The sequence below is a fragment of the Oryx dammah genome, unplaced genomic scaffold (genome assembly GCF_014754425.2).
Source record: "Oryx dammah isolate SB20612 unplaced genomic scaffold, SCBI_Odam_1.1 HiC_scaffold_24, whole genome shotgun sequence".
NCBI classification, from domain to species: domain Eukaryota; kingdom Metazoa; phylum Chordata; class Mammalia; order Artiodactyla; family Bovidae; genus Oryx; species Oryx dammah.
The window spans coordinates 57,562,199-57,580,498 of NW_024070208.1; positions in this window are offsets into that span (position 1 = coordinate 57,562,199).

Sequence of the window (18,300 nt, forward strand, 5' to 3'; positions counted from 1 at the left end):
TTGTGTTTGGAATGTACATTAAGAGAACAATGGTTCTGATCATTTTTAATGGTTTTGTTAAAGACAATGTCAATAGTATATTGGTACGGAGTTTAATTTTAATCAACACTCATATTCACTTCAATTTATATGGGGCCATTTTTTCTGATTATTTTTAAGTTCACTGAGAGACATTTCATAAAACGAAATTATTTCTCAAACATTAAAAAAGAATAGCTCTCATGAACATTTATTTTCAGTTATTTGAGGGGAAATTGAGTACAGAGATAACATTTCAATTTATTTCTTTTAAATTCACCTTTATATTTAAACAAGTAATTATTTTTTAAGTATATTAATTGCTATGCAGCTTATTTGAGTTTTCTTAAGCACTAATGTTAAGAAGGCACAGGACATTACTTTTATGCTTGTGAAGCATTAACCTGTATTTGGGATCTTGCTAAACAATCTTATTAGATAATCTGTCGTTATTTTCTTTTTTTCCCATTCAGGTAATTATTTCTTTTGTGAATTAAAAATGATTGCTTTTCTATAAAGTAATTATCCTTCAATTAAAAATAAGTAAATTTTAAAAAATGATTGCTTACTTCAAGTCTCTTCCCTATTATTTGTTCCACCCCCACTTATTCAGCTGGTTAATTCTAATCACTGTTGCCTGCCCTGAACAACAATTCTATTTGGTCAACCCAGCAAGAACTTGCCTTCCTCTTAATGTCTCCTCTTAGTTATTTCCATTCATCAGCAAAGTTGCCCCCACACCCCAACATGCACCTTGGTTGTAATCCCCATCTGTTCTTACTGCAGTCAAAGTTGAGCCCAACAGGACTTCTCTCCCCTATTTAAATCTTCTTGACATGTTTCTCAACACTCCTGAATAAAACATCCTTCACCATATTAACAAGTGTCAGAATAATTCTTAATACTAATTTATATTAGGATTTCTGTATCTGTGTTTAGAAGTGGGAGTAGCATAGCCTAGATCAGTTCTTCTATCAAAATTTAAAATTTATTTATCTCCTTTCCTTGAAAAGTTGATATAAGGCAGGAATTTTCCCTTCTTTGTTTCATTAGTTTTCATAACTTCATAGGATTATATTTGTGCATAAGTGGCTTTAATAATTACTGATTTTTTACCTGCTGCTAGGTATATTCAGTTTTCTAAATTTTACTTAAATGTCATTTATGCTTTTCTCAAAAATCACCCATTTGTCTTTTTTTCAAATATATTGGACATAAAGATTCCTACAGTAGTTTCTATTGAGATTTATGTTCTTTTCCCTGTGTGTGTTGTTAAGCATCTTTCTCATTCCCTACATAATTATCTTCATCTCTTTTTCCTTGATCAGTTTTATCAGGGGATTTTTATTTTATCAGTTTTTTTTTTCTTCTCAATTACTAGTTTCTTTGGTTTCTACTGCAGACATTTCTTAAACAGTGTGTACTATTTCTCAGTTCTCTATGCTATGACTTTACTCGGAAGTTTTATTTTGTAACAGTTTGGTCTAATATCTAGGCTGTCACTTTTCAATTTTCCTTTGATACACATGAATACGCTTAAAGCTAAAAATTAACATTTATGTACTATTGTTTTTCATCTGACAAGTTTTGATGCTTAGTACACCATCTGTTGTCATTAATGTATTTTTAAGTATTTTGTAACATTCATTCTGACAAATTCTGGTGAACTATTTAAAATATTTTTTTGGTATTTTTCATGTGTTGAAAATAGTTTTAAGAAACAATTTGTTATTCAATTAGATTGCTAAATATTGTTTTGTGTTCTGTAGAAAACTATGGCCTTAATCATATTTCAGTCAATTCAGTCATTCAGTCATGACCGACTCTTTGTGACCCCATGAACCTCAAAACGCCAGGTCTCCCAGTCCATCACCAACTCCCGGAGTACACCAAAACCCATGTCCATTGAGTCAGTGATGCCAACCAACCATCTCATCCTCTTTCGTCCCCTTCTGCTCCTGCCCTCATACTTTCCCAGGACCAGGGTCTTTTCCAATGAGTCAGCACTTTGCATGAGGTTGCCAAACTATTGGAGTTTCAGCTTAAAAATCAGTCCTTCCAATGAACACCCAGGACTGGTCTCCTTTAGGATGAACTGGTTGAATCTCCTTGCAGTCCAAGGGACTCTCAAGAGTCTTCTCCAACACCACAGTTCAAAAGCATCAATTCTTGGGCGCTCAGCTTTCTTTATAGTCCAACTCGCACATCCATACATGACCACTGGAAAAACCATGACCTTGACTAGAAAGACCTTTGTTAGCAAAGTAATTTCTCTGCTTTTGAATATGCTCTCTAGGTTGGTCATAACTTTCCTTCCAAGGAGTAAGTGTCTTTTAATTTCATGGCTGCAATCACCATCTGCACTGATTTTGAAGCCCAGAAAAATAAAGTCTGACACGGTTTCCACTGTTTCCCCATCTATTTCCTATGAAGTGATGGGACCAGATGCTATGATCTTAGTTTTCTGAAAGTTGAGCTTTAAGCCAACTTTTTCACTCTCCACTTTCACTCTCATCAAGAGGCTTTTTAGTTCCTCTTCACTTTCTGCCATAAGGGTGGTGTCATCTGCATATCTGAGGTTATTGATATTTCTCCCAGCAATTTTGATTCCCACTTGTGCTTCCTCAAGCCCAGCGTTTTTCATGCTGTACTCTGCATATAATTTAAATAAGCAGGGTGACAATATACAGCCTTGACGTACTCCTTTTACTATTCAGAACCAGTCTGTTGTTCCATGTCCAGTGCTAACTGTTGCTTCCTGACCTGCATACAGATTTCTCAAGAGGCAGGTCAGGTGGTCTGGTATTCCCATCTCTTGAAGAATTTTCCACAGTTTATTGTGATCCACACAGTCAAAGGCTTTGGCATAGTCAATAAAGCAGAAATAGATCTTTTCCTGGAACTCTCTTGCTTTTTTGATGATCCAGTGAGTGTTGGCAATTTGATATCTCGTTCCTCTGCCTTGTCTAAAACCAGCTTGAACATCTGGAAGTTCATGGTTCATTTACTGCTGAAGCTGGCCTTGGAGAATGTTGAGCATTACTTTACTAGTGTGTGAGATGAGTGCAATTGTGCAGTAGTTTGAGCATTTTTGTCATTGCCTTTCTTTGGGATTGAAATGAAAACTGATCTTTTCCAGTGCTGTGGCTTCTGCTGAGTTTTCCAAATTTGCTGGCATATTGAGTGCAACACTTTCACAGCATCATCTTCCAGGATTTGAAATAGCTCAACTGAAATGCCACCACCTCCACTAGCTTTGTTCGTAGTGATGCTTCCTAAGGTTCACTTGACTTCACATTCCAGGATATCTGGCTCTAGGTGAGTGATCACACCATCGTGATTATCTGGGTCGTGATGATCTTTTTTGTACAGTTCTGTGTATTCTTGCCAACTCTTCTTAATATCTTCTATTTCTCTTAGGTCCCCACCATTTCTGTCCATTATTGAGCCCATCTTTGCATGAAATGTTCCCTTGGTATCTCTAATTTTCTTGACGAGATCTCTAATCATTTCCATTCTGTTGTTTTCCTCTATTTCATTGAATTGATTGCCGAGGAAGGCTTTCTTATCTCTCCTTGCTATTCTTTGGAACGCAAAATACAAAATACTCAAAAATACAAAATATATTTTGTATTTTTTCACACTTTAATGATTTTATAGATAATTTTTGTAAATGTTTATGTTTAGAATTAATAGATACCTTACATTTCTTATGTATACTTTCCTACATATAAAAATAAAATTTTTCATTTGGTTTTTAAAATATTATATATGCTTATCAATTTTTGTCTTATACAGAAAATGTTATTTCAAGTTTTAATGGTCTTTGCTTTCCATATGTTACCCAATCTTCCTAATACCTATTTACTGTTGACTTAATTTATGTATTTAAACAAGCATATTTGAAGTAGCACAAATCTATTTTTTCCTTATATCTAGGAATTTCTTTCTTTCAAAGGAATGTAATACACTTTAGTCATTTTAATGATTATTACAACTAGATTAACTCTATCATCTTAATTTTTGTTCTATTTACTGTTTTCCTTTATTTATTCCTTTAGTTACTTTATATGATTGATCAAATTTTATTTACCCCACTCTCTTTTGAAATCTCTCAATTATTTAATTAACATACTTTCTCAGAGATGGCTTACTGGAATTTTATTTTTCCTTCTCTTTTATTCTAAGTTATGACTAAGTTTATTTTGGCTGGCAATAAAATAGTGTATTATAGTCTCCAACTTGTCCTATGCTGAGTGTGGTTTGCATGTGAGTGTGTGTACTTTGATATTGCTCAGTTGGGCTCAATTGATCATTCATGGCTGACTCTTTTGCAGCCCCATAGACTGTGGCCTGCCAGGCTCCTCTGTTCATGGAATTTCAAGGCAAGTATACTGGAGTGGTTTGCCATTTCCTGCTCCAGCACATCTTCCCAACTGAGGGAGTGAACCTTCATCTCTTGCATTGGTAGGTGAATTCTTTACCACTGTGCCACCTGGGAATCTCAGGTGGGTATTAAAGTAATACTTTGATGTTACAGAATGAGAAAATTATATTCTTAAACTCTCTGTGACTTATTATGTACTCATGATTTACAAACAAGCTACTGTAACAAATATAATCTTCTTTTTCATCCATTCAACAATATAATCTCTCTACTGACTTTTGTTGCCCTACGCAATTTTAGTCAACTCTGCTCTCCTTAGTAGTTCATTATATGGTTACTTAAAAAGTCAAGGTCTCTTATAATACTGCTTTAGAGGCTAATATCATTCTGGAAACAGATGAAGAAGAGTTAATTTAGTAACATCAAAATAAGGTGCATAGTTTAATTTTTAAGGAAATAAAATGTAAAACATACATTTCCTGATGAACCCAATATTTTACATTTATATTTATTATAGTAACCTACATAAGCTTAATCATCTATATTAATGATAGCTTTTTAAAAAGTATGAGTAATTATATATAATTTTTCTTAATAATAGTTTATACCACAAATGAGCCACACTTTGTGATGACTACCATTATCTACACTTCAGCATCAGAAGATATGATCAGAAGATGTTGGACTTTCCTGGTGGCTCAGATGGTAAAGTGTCTGCATAAAATGTGGGAGACCCGGGTTCAATCCCTGGGTCAGGAAGATCCCCTGGAGAAGGAAATGGCAACCTACTCCAGTACTCTTGCCTAGAAAATCCCATGGATGGAGGAGCCTGGAGGGCTACAGTTCATGGGCTCACAAAGAGTCAGACACGACTGAGTGAGTTCACTTTCACTCACATTATATTTTGGAAATTAAAAAATAATATTTTCTCAGTTGCTGAACTGATGATGAAGGGAAACCATGATGTCATTTTGCTCAGTTAAATGGGACTTCATTCCAATTATGAAATGTTCCAGAAAAACATCTATTTCTGCTTTATTGACTATACCAAAGCTTTTGACTGGGGGGAACACAATAAACAGGAAAATTCTGAAAGAGATGGGAATACCAGACCACCTGACCTGACTCTTGAGAAACCTATATGCAGGTCAGGAAGCAACAGTTAGAACTAGACATGGAAAAACAGGCTGCTTCCGAATAGGAAAAGGAGTAGGTCAAGGCTGTATATTGTCACCCTGCTTATTTAACTTATACGCAGAGTGCATCATGAGAAATGCTGGGCTGGAAGAAGCACAAGCTGGAATCAAGATTGTGGGTGAAATATCAATAACTGCAGATATGCAGATGACACCACAATTATGGAAGAAATTAAAGAGGAACTAAAAAGCCTCTTGATGAAAATGAAAGAGGAGAGTGAAAAAGTTAGCTTAAAGCTCAACTTTCAGAAAACTAAGATCATGGCATCCGGTCCCATCATTTCGTGGGAAATAGATAAGGAAACAGTGGAAAAAGTGTCAAACTTTATTTTTTGGGGCTCCAAAATCACTGCAGATGGTGACTGCAGACATGAAATTAAAAGACACTTACTCCTTGGAAGAAAAGTTATGACCAACCTAGATAGTATATTCAAAAGCAGAGACATTACTTTGCCAACTAAAGTTCGTCTAGTCAAGGCTATGATTTTTCCAGTAGTCATGTATGGTTTTGAGAGTTGAACTGTGAAGAAGGCAGAGCGCCCAGGAATTGATGCTTTTGAACTGTGGTATTGGAGAAGACTCTTGAGAGTCCCTTGGACTGCAAGGAGATCCAACCAGTCCATTCTGAAGGAGATCAACCCTGGATTTCTTTGGAAGGAATGATGCTAAAGCTGAAACTCCAGTACTTTGGCCACTTCATGCGAAGAGTTGACTCATTGGAAAAGACTTTGATGCTGGGAGGGATAGGGGGCAGGAGGAGAAGGAGATGACAGAGGATGAGATGGCTGGATGGCATCACTGACTCAATGGATGTGAGTCTGAGTGAATTCTGGGAGTTTGTGATGGACAGGGAGACCTGGCGTGCTGCGATTCATGGGGTTGCAAAGAGTCGGACACGACTGAGCGACTGAACTGAACTGAACTTAACATTTATGCATTTAGCCAAGTTTACTTTCTTAATTTCTCTCATCATTATAGTAGTGAAATTAAGTTTGATCACTGCACATTCTATAGGAAAATCTATTGTACAGCTTGCAGGAAACTTTATCATGGTTATTTCATAAAAATAAATTATTTTAATATAACACTTTTAGAAAAAAATGCTGTCAAAAAACACAGAAGCATGCAAACATACACAAAGGCACTGCCATCAGCTATGCTAATTTATGTTTTTCGTGGTTACAAAATGAAAAGATAACAGGAGGCAGTTGGAATTTGCCCAATGTCCCACCAATGATTGAATTGTACATGCACTGTTCTTGCTTCCCTGAATAGCATGACTATCTCTGTTATCATGCTGCTGCTGCTAAATTGCTTCAGTCGTGTCTGACTCTGCATGACCCCATAGAAGGCAGCCCACCAGGCTCCTCTGTCCTTGGGATTCTCCAGGCAAGAATACTGGAGTGGGTTTCCATTTCCTTCTCCAGTTCATGCATGCATGCTAAGTCGCTTCAGTCGTGTTGACTCTCTGAGACCCTATGGACAGCGGCCCACCAGGCTCCTCTGTCCACAGAATTCTCTAGGCAAGAATACTGGAGTGGGTTACCATTTCCTTCTCCATCTGTTATCATGACCTATACACAATCAGAAAATGGGATGAACAAAAGTAAATGATAATTAAAATGAAGATCCCATCTAAATTTGGGGGTCATTCTGATGAGATGTCTTGTTCTTCAGACAAGGTGTGCTGTGCTTAGCTCAGCTGTGTCAGACTCTTTGTGACTCCATGGACTGCAGCCCTCCAGGCTCTTATGTCCATTGGATTCCTCAGGCAACAATACCGGAGTGGGTAGATGTACCTGTCTCCAGGGGTTCTTCCCAACCCAGGGATAGAACCCAGGTCTCCCATATTGCAGGTAAATTCTTTACCGTATGAGCCACCAAGGAAACCCTCTTTAGTCAAGGGATGAGGCTAAATGGAAATAATATTAATTAATTAAGAAAACTTGAGTCAATGTTTTCAGAGATTTGGAGATAGTTCAGGCAATATGTTTTTCCCCATTGTATTTGGTCATGTCATTGTAAGTAGTATGGCATGAAAGGTGTAGTCACATTGCCTCACCTTCTAAGAATCTTCATCTCTCTTGTCTTTTTTTAAAAAACTTCATTTTAGTTTTTTTTTTCTAATATGTCTAATAAAATCCCATTGAAGTCATATTTTTCTTTGTTTTTTAGTAGAGTTGATTTACGATGTTTGTGTTAGTTTCTCTGGATTGTCTTTGAAAGCTTTTTGGTTTAGAACAATTACATCAACCTCTGGCTTAAAACTTTATTTAAAAAATGGAAAGTAATGCAGATGTGAAAGATGATTAATAAATTTACTGTTAACCTTAAAGCTAGAACTTGCCCTTTAAATTTCAGTGGGTGAGTGAGTACCTATATTCATGGCTATAGCAGCATGAAATCAGACCCAGTAGTCCAACTCTCTCAGATTTATTAATGGTATCTCATATTCATTCTGAGAATATTCTTATATTATTTTAGAGAAATTATGTTTTAAAGGTAACATGATGATATAATTTATATATATATATATATACACACAGATTATGTCTTCTATTTAATTTGTTAATTAACTTCTAGTGTTAAATTTAGATTGATCTGAAATTTGCGGCTAATGTTTGACTACTAAGTTTATCTTAAGACTCACACTTCTGCTTTTCCTGGGACATTAAGTTTGCTGCTGCTGCTGCTAAGTCGCTTCAGTCATGTTCGACTCTGTGTGACCCCATAGACGGTAGCCCACCAGGCTCTGCCGTCCCTGGGATTCTCCAAGCAAGAACACTGGAGTGGGTTGCCATTTCCTTCTCTAATGCATGAAAGTGAAAAGTGAAAGTGAAGACACTCAGTCATGACCGACTCTCTGAGACCCCATGGACTGCAGCCTACCAGGCTCCACCGTCCATGGGATTTTCCAGGCAAGAGTACTGGAGTGGGGTGCCATTGCCTTCTCTTACAATAAGTTTGTCCCAAGGATGAATTGTAGTCTTCCCTCTTCTCGATACTGATAACAGGGCCATAGACTGCTGAAGCTAAAATCAGATCAAAACAGATATATGCTGTATAATCCTACTAAAGTTGGCTTAAAGCTCAACATTCAGAAAACGAAGATCATGGCATCTGGCCCCATCACTTCATGGCAAATAGATGGGGAAACAGTGGAAACAGTGTCAGACTTTATTTTTTGGGGCTCCAAAATCACTGCAGATGGTGCTTGAAGCCATGAAATTAAAAGATGCCTACACCTTGGAAGGAAAGTTATGACCATAACATAACATAGACAGCATATTCAAAAGCAGAGACATTACTTTGCCAACTTAAGTCCGTCTAGTCAAGGCTATGGTTTTTCCAGTGGTCATGTATGGATGTGAAAGTTGGACTTTGAAGAAAGTTGAGTGCTGAAGAACTGATGCTTTTGAACTGTTGTGTTGGAGAAGACTCTTGAGAGTCCCTTGGACTGCAAGGAGATCCAACCAGTCCATTCAAAAGGAGATCAGTCCTGGGTGTTCTTTGGAAGGACTGATGCTAAAACTGAAACTCCAATATTTTGGCCACCTCATGCGAAGATTTGACTCATTGGAAAAGACGTTGATGCTAGGAGGGATTGGCAGCAGGAGGAGAAGGGGACGACAGAGGATGAGATGGCTGGATGGCATCACTGACTCAATGGACATGAGTTTGAGTGAACTCCGGGAGTTGGTGATAGACGTGGAGGCCTGGCGTGCTGCAATTCATGGGGTTGCAAAGAGTTGGACATGACTCAGCAACTGAACTGAACTGATCCTACTTAAATCCAATAGATTGTGGCAAGCTTGAGATTTTCTAAGCTTGAAAAGGAATGTTGATATATGATAAATTTCTTTTAAAATATATATAAATATTTATAAAATGAATATAAGATATTTACTTAAAATGTAAAATACTATTCTTTAAATAGGGGTAAGACAATGTTTTGGAAACATTAATTGGCTGGCTAGAGTAATCAAGAACACTGGAAAATAGCTTTTTTGAACTCCCTAATGAATTTCCTGAATTTATCCTTCTTAGTTACAAGCTTTCAAAAAGGAAATATATCCTAGTTTATTACATGTAATAGGGAAAAAATAATTGCACAAATTTATTTTCCTTAAGTTCACAGTCTAGGCCCAAGGGTAAGATATGTCACAATGCCTGATATCCTTCCTAAGATGAGTACAGTAATAAAATAATTGTTGGATACTTATAGTTCTTTTTAACTATAATAATTTGTCAAACAGGAAGTATAATTTTTCTTAGAAAACTGAGTAACTATCTGAACATGTAAAAATGTTACACAGAAAGCCCAATTACTGACCAAATTTCAATTATAATACAGTTTTCTCTAACTCCATATCTTACAGAGAAACTAGATCTTCTAATTGTATAATGAAATGGTTTTAAAATTGAAGAGACCACAAATACTCATGTTCTATGATGACTCAGATTTTCAGGAATCAGTTTCTACTCAGACGCCAGACTTCTTCTTTCCCCAGTGCGTAATTACTGAGTAAATATTGGTCCCTTTGGAAAATGGCTGGGTGGATAACTTCCATATACATTTCACTTGGCTTCCTCTCTTACTCATTTATTGCATCTGAGTTTATAAACCAGCTTGGATCTCAAAGCCTGAAGACTACCATCAACATCCTGATAATAAATCTTTGATTGTTTTTATTTGATAAGGAATACTCTTGCTCATTTCTATTTGATTCCACAAATATTATATTCTGTTGCTTCCATAACTCTTTGTGGGTTATACCTCTCCTGCTCTTTCTTATTTATGAGCTTTGGATAATTCTGTCCATCCCGATGAATATGAAAGAGGAGAGTGAAAAAGCTGGCTTAAGAACACATTCACAACACTAAGATCATGGCACCCTGTCTCATCACTTCAAGGCAAATAGATCGGGAAACAGCAGAAACAGTGACAGGCTTTATTTTCTTGGGATCCAAAATCACTGCAGATGGTGACCTCAGCCATGAAATTAAAAGATGCTTGCTCCTTGGAAGAAAAGCTATGACAAATCTAGACATCATATTAAAAAGTAGAAACATTACTTTGCTTACAAGGCCTGTCTAGTCAAAGCTGATTTTTCCAGTTGTCATGTATGGATGTGAGAGTTAGACCATACAGAAAGCTGATTGCAGAATTGATGCTTTTGAACTGTGGTGTTGGAGAAGGCTTCTAAAAGTCCCTTGGACTGCAAGGAGATCAAACCACTCAGTTCTAAAGGAAATCAATCCTGAATATTCATTGGAAAGACTGATGCTGAACCTGAAGCTCCAATACTTTGGCCACCTGATGCAAAGAACTGACTCCTTGAAAAAGATCCTGATTCTGGGAAAGATCGAAAACAAAGAGGAGAAGGGGACGACAGAGAATGAGATGGTTGGATGCCATCACCAACGTTATGGACATGCGTCTCTGCAAGCTCCTGAAGTTGGTGATGGACAGGGAAGTCTGGAGTGCTGCAGTCCATGGGGTCACAAAGAGTTGGACACAACTGCATGACTGATCTGAACTGATCTTCTAACAGTTAATCACACCCACCATTTTTATTGCTGGGTGGCTCAGACGGTAAAGCATCTTTGTTACAATGTGGGAGACTGGATTTGATCCCTGGGTCGGGAAGATACTCTGGAGAAGGCAATGGCAACCCCCTCCAGTACTGTTGTCTGGAAAATCCCATGGACGGAGGAGCCTGGTAGGCTACAGTCCATGGGGTTGCAAAGAGTCGGACACGACTGAGCAACTTCAGTTTCACTTTTCACCATTTTTATTATTATTATTTGTGGTCTTTATGCCTCTTGTTTCAGTGTTCATGCCTTTGCCACTCCAAAGGTAAGGCTTGATCCCAAGAGAAAAATCAGTACTGAATACTTTTATGACATCTGTGCCTTCATCATGGTGTACCATCAGCAAAGGTGCTTCTGCTATTCCACCCATCCTTTGCATGAGACACAAATTTGTCATTATCTCCAGTAATCATCACAGTCATGAATTTGCTTTATTTTTCTGGACGTTAACCAGGATACTAAATCTTGTATCTAGTTATATCACTTCCAAAATGATAAATTCTCTCCTCCACACTTACCTTCTGTCCCACTTTATAAAGCATCCTCAGATCCAAACCTACCCAGGAGCTGCCGATTCTTTGTGACTTAATTTCCTATTAGTTCTTTATGAGGTCCAGTATTTCCTCACTAGGTTTATTATAATTATTTTGAATCTTAATCTTATTTATAGACCTAGTTGCCAAGAAAAAAAAAGATAAAGGGTCATTTCCAAAATGCATGTGTTATCATTCAGAGAGGCTTCTGTGATGTGATAAGGAAGGTAGGGATACATGTTCTTAGTAGAAAAGTTTGGGTCACTTCTAGTATGCTCAGAGATTTCAGAAAAATCTGGGAATTCAGGTTAATGCATCCCCAATCATGGTGCTGATCTTATCAGAGCTGACCTTCTTTTATTGGGGATAAAATTTATTTGGAGCACAAGCGCCCTATTAAGTGTTGTTCCTGTTGCTCAGCTTTTTCTATATTTCAGCTGTACTAAAAACCACTTTGAATGCTACCAAGGAAGCTCTCTGGTGTTCACCCTTAGCTTTCTCTTGGAAATTAATACCCTTCAGCTATTTATTACTCTTATCTAGAGTGTCAGTGGATCTTAGCAAGAATCACTTAATTTTACTGTGTTATTATTATAATTTCTGCATTTTCTCTAAGGACTGATATATCACACCCCTTAAATCATTCCTGTTGACCCTGAAAGAACTGCAAATCATCAGCGATTGTTTTAGCAAATGGACGACACCTTTTGCCAGAGTCTACCTGTGTTCCACTTACCACCCAATAACCATATTTTTGACTGTCCCAGATGCAATGTCTCATTTTACCATTAGGTGTCTTGAGTTATTCTGTGTTGTAACGCTGCAGATTAGGTTCTCCACAAGGATTCTTTTAAGAAAGATAGTCCAGCATGTATGATGTCTTTTGTGGATTGTCCTTTAGATTAACACTTGTGGAAGAAAAAGATAAGAAGGAGGGTTTCAATGAAGATCACATGTTGCCCATGGTTATTCCCACAAGGGATAGTGGAGCTGGAAGGGTCATACAGAATAGACACAAGTACCTAAAAGGGTCGGGTTTTTACAAAGAACACACACAGAATATGGGCCATACTAGTAAAAGATACAATGTGGAACAAACAAGCAATCTGCTGGTAACAAAATTCTGAGAAAATCTAACAGCCCTCTCAGCAGCTTGGGCCAGAGTCCTCTGCTGAAGGGGAATCAAGCTGATGCATGATACAGAACAACAATCATCTCATACTTTAGTATTTAAAATGACAAGATATCTTGAAAAGTATTCAACAAGGACCAGAACAAAGGAAGCTATGCACAATATTTACTTATTATAACACTCAATATTGAAAACATGTCAGCTTTCCCCAAAGTGGTCTATACTCTCAATGAAATCCCAATAAATATCTCTTATGATTTTTGTGGATATTGCCAAGGTGCTTGCCAAATGCATATCAGAATGTGAAATACAAAAAAAAATTCCAAGTCAGTTTTGAAGAAGGAAAAATTTAAAAAACTGTCCAGTTTATACAACCACAAATTAAGATCTGCTTTAAAGAATTATAATAAAGATGATGTTTGACAGAAGGCTCTGTATGCTAACAAATATAATAGAACAGAATTCAGTAAGAGAACCAAGTATGTTTTTATCAACCTACTTATAACAAAAATGACACCACAATCCCATGGGGAAAAGATAGGTCTTCTTAATGGATAATGCTATGTCAAATTGCTGGCAAAATGCATACACAATGATCATTTTCCCTTCCTCATGTATACATGCATGCTAAGTCACTACAATCATCTCTGACTCTTTGTGACCCTAAAGACCATAGCCCACCAGGCTCCTCTGTCCATGGGATTCTCCAGAAAAGAATACTAGAGTGGGTTGCTATCCCCTCCTTCAGAGGATCTTTCCAATTCAGGGACTGAATCCGAGTCTCTTACATCTACCTGCATAGGCAGACAAGTTCTTTACCACTAGTGCCTACTGGGAAACCCAAAGAAATTCAATTCCAGATGTACAGAAAATCAATGAGACATCAACAGTAAGTAGGTTAATGCAGTCAACTCACTAGTGCAATCTCATTTTGGAGAAATGAAGCCGAGTATATTGTAATTATTTGTACATATGTCCTCCCACCTCCATCTGTGGATTCCTTGGTATCACTGAAGATGACTATGTATACCCAATACCTGCCAAGTGTCTAGTCCACAACACTAATAGTTACCAATAATTGCCAACATCTGCTGGATCATGGAAAAAGCAAGAGAGTTCCAGAAAAACATCTATTTCTGCTTGATTGACTATGCCAAAGCCTTTGACTGTGTGGATCACAATAAACTGTGGAAAATTCTGAAAGAGATGGGAATACCAGACCACCTAACCTGCGTCTTGAGAAATCTGTATGCAGGTCAGGAAGCAACAGTTAAAACTGGACATGGAACAACAGACTGGTTCCAAATAGGAAAAGGAGTATGTCAAGGCTGTATATTGTCACCCTGCTTATTCAACTTCTATGCAGAGTACATCATGAGAAATGCTGGACTGGAAGAAACACAAGCTGGAATCAAGATTGCTGGGAGAAATATCAATCACCTCAGATATACAGATGACACCACCCTTATGGCAGAAAGTGAAGAGGAGCTAAAAAGCCTCTTGATGAAAGTGAAAGAGGAGAGTGAAAAAGTTGGCTTAAAGCTCAACATTCAGAAAACGAAGATCATGGCATCTGGTCCCATCACTTCATGGGAAATAGATGGGGAAGCAGTGGAAACAGTGTCAGACTTTATTTTGGGGGGCTCCAAAATCACTGCAGATGGTAACTGCAGCCATGAAATTAAAAGACACTTACTCCTTGGAAGAAAAGTTATGACCAACCTAGATAGTATATTCAAAAGCAGAGACATTACTTTGCCGACTAAGGTCCGTCTAGTCAAGGCTATCGTTTTTCCAATGGTCATGTATGGATATGAGAGTTGGACTGTGAAGAAGGCTGAGTGCTGAAGAATTGATGCTTTTGAGGTGTGGTGTTGGAGAAGACTCTTGAGGGTCCCTTGGACTGCAAGGAGATCCAACCAATCCATTCTGAAGGAGATCAACCCTGGGATTTCTTTGGAAGGAATGATGCTAAAGCTGAAACTCCAGTACTTTGGCCACCTCCTGGGAAGAGTTGACTCATTGGAAAAGACTCTGATGCTGGTAGAGATTGGGGGCAGGAGGAGAAGGGGACTATAGAGGATGAGATGGCTGGATGGCATCCCGGACTCAATGCACGTGAGTCTGGGTGAACTCTGGGAGATGGTGATGGACAGGGAGGCCTGGCGTGCTGCCATTCATGGGGTCGCAAAGAGTCAGACACGACTGAGCGACTGAACTGAACTGAACTGAACTGAGCAACATTTTGCTAGTGCTGTGCTATTAATAATTCACATATCTCACACAATGCCCACAAAATTTTTAAAATCATTATCTTCATTTTTGACAAGAAGTGAGGTTAAAAGTTATTTTAACTAGATCAAGAGTATGTAAATTATAAACAAAAAAACAGGAATTTCAACTTAAGTATTTTTTATACCCAGAGTTTTCCATTATACTGCATAATAAATATTGGTTGTATTTATGTTATATCTCAGTCAATCCATCTGAACAATGAAATTTTCCTTTTAATATCTATAGAGTTGAAATGAGCAGTTACATATACCACTCAGCTAGGAAATGGAGGTAGCATAATTCCTGAGAGATTGTATGTGTACAAGAAGAGTAAGATTGCTATATTACACTAACTACAAGATAAATAATATGACTATATTATGCAAAAAAAGTGGCAGTTATTTATGACTTTTTTCATAATAACAGATTATATTACAAAATGTGAATAACACTGAGGATGCATTATATGTCTCCAGAACTATGTGAAAACTCAATTAATATAACATATTAAATTGATCTACTTGTGCACATTTACTTTTGGGCAGGAGATTAATTGCCCAACCCTGTAATCTCAAGATATACATTTCTCTTTGAAAATAAATTTAAATATTTTCCAGTTTTTTGGACAAGATGCAATGTCTGCATGTTCTTCATTTAATTCTGTGGTAAATCTGATGGAGGATTAATGGGTATGAGTAAGAATGTTCTTCTGTCAATGTGGAATTATTAATTAGCCTTTATGAGCGTTAAGAGCAGCTAGAAGTTATATGGTTCCCTGTAAGACATGCAAGTTAGCATGTATAAAAGCATTAGAAAAATGAAAAGTACGAACTGTTATAGTCTAGGTAAATTATCTTGATAGTGATAAGTATCTGAAAAAAGTGACATATTTATGTGATTATCACCAGCTGAAACAGCCATATCTTTTGAAACTATAGCCAAAAACTAAATAATTGGACTGTGGAAACCAATATCGTACAGATATTATTGAAAGAGTCAGTCATGTTTCTAAGTGAAATGCATTTTATCATAAAACTTCTTTTTTTTTTGGCAGGGAGAATAGAAATCATTTGCTCAGAAAGAATAATATTTCAATTAAGCATGGTTTATGTGTATTTTATACAGATGCATTAATGTTTCTAGAATGTCAACTTTATAAACAGTAGATACTAATATAGAAACAGCTGATAGAAATAGGCCATGCCTTACAACAAGTGCTAGAGGATGTAAGGGCAGGAAATGACCATGAATTATAAAGCTGATATGTGGGCTCACAAGTCAATTACAGGGACATAACTATAAATATTTCACAGGTGAAAAAAAAAATTATCTTCTTAAAAGTGTTTAGACAACATTTTCACAAAAGGAAACCAAAAGGCAGCCTTTGCTTTCCAAAGTGTGTAAAGCACTACTTCATATTTCTTCTTTAAACATTTTATTTTTTTAGAGCAGTTTTAGATTCACATTGAAATTAAAGGATGTAGAGAGGCTCCCCACATACACCTGTCTTCACACATGAATAGCCTCTCGTATTATCAACATCATTCAGTAGAACGGTACATTATTTTTTTTTTCCCAATGATGAATCTTCATTGACACATCACAATCATCTAAAGTCTATAGTTTACCTTAGGATTCACTCTTGGCACTGTACATTTTGTGGGTTTGGACAAAAGTATAATGATACTCATTGTTCTAATATCATACAGAGTATTTTCACTGCCTTTAAAATCCTCTGTCTTCTACCTATTCATCTCTCTACCCACACCTCCGGAAACCACTGACCTTTTATTATTGTCATAACTCCTCCAAAATATCATATAGTTGAAATTGTATATAATGTAGCCATTCAGACTGGTGTCTTTCACTTTTTAACAGTCATTTAGGGTTTCTCAAGTCTTCATGGCTAACTAGCTCATTTCTTTTTATCACTAAATAATATTCCATTGTCTGAATAGACTATAGTTTATTTATCCATTCATCTACTAAAGCCTGTGTTGGTTGTTTCAAAGTTTTGGCAGTTATAAATAATTTGCTGTAGACATCTGTGTGCTGGTACATGTGCGGACTTAAGGTTTTGACTCCTCTTAGTAAATATTAAATAGTGAAATTGCTGGATCATATGAGAGAAAGACAGCATATTAAAAAGCAGAGACATCACTTTGCTGACAAAGGTCCATCTATTCAAAGCTATGGTTTTTCCATTAGTTATGTATGGATGTGAGAGTTGGACTTTGAAAACTGAGCACCAAAGAACTGATCCTTTTGAATTGTGGTGCTGGAGAGTTTTGAGAGTCTGGAGACTTTGGAGCATCCCTTGGACAGCAAGGGGATCAAATTAGTCAATCCTAAAGGAAATCAGCCATGAATATTCATTAATTAGGAAGCACAGGAGTGAGATGCAAAGATGACTTGGAACAGTCCAGTTCAGTTCATAGCTGCGGGAAACTTTTTTCTGGTGTTTTATTATTATGATGTTTGACATATTTTCTAATATCCCTTTTAATTTTTGTTTAAATGCATGATTATTTAAAGCTTATTTCATAAGTTTTCATTATTTAGGAGTACTTTGGTTTAAATTATTTTTGACTATTGTCAATTTAATTAACTTTTGTCCAAATAATATATTTAGCATGAATTTTTATTTTTATTTTTATTTAGTTTTTGAGATTTAGTTAATGGTCTAGCTAGGTACACATGAAAATAACATGCATTCCACAGATATTTGATAACATATTCTAGAAAAATCAATGAGATCAAGTTGGTTGATGGAATTATTCAAGTCATCAACATCCATACTAATTTATTTTTTAATTTACAGCTGCTTATCATCCACTGTGAAATGGATATTCATTTCCCTACCTATGACTGTGGATTTTTCAATCTGTAGATAACATTTATGCTTATTATGTTCTCTTGATGAAGGAGGTGGTAAAGAAGCCACCTGCTAATGCAAGAGACGTAAGAGACACAGGTTCGATCCCTGGTTGGGGACGATCCCCTGGAGAAGGGAATGGCTACCCACTCTAATATTTTTGCTTGGAGAATCCCATGGACAGAGGAACCTGGTCAGCTATAGTCCATGGGGTCACAAAGAGTCAGACACAACTAAACCAACTTAGCACACATAAATAGTTACACTTTTTATGTTAATACTCTATATCC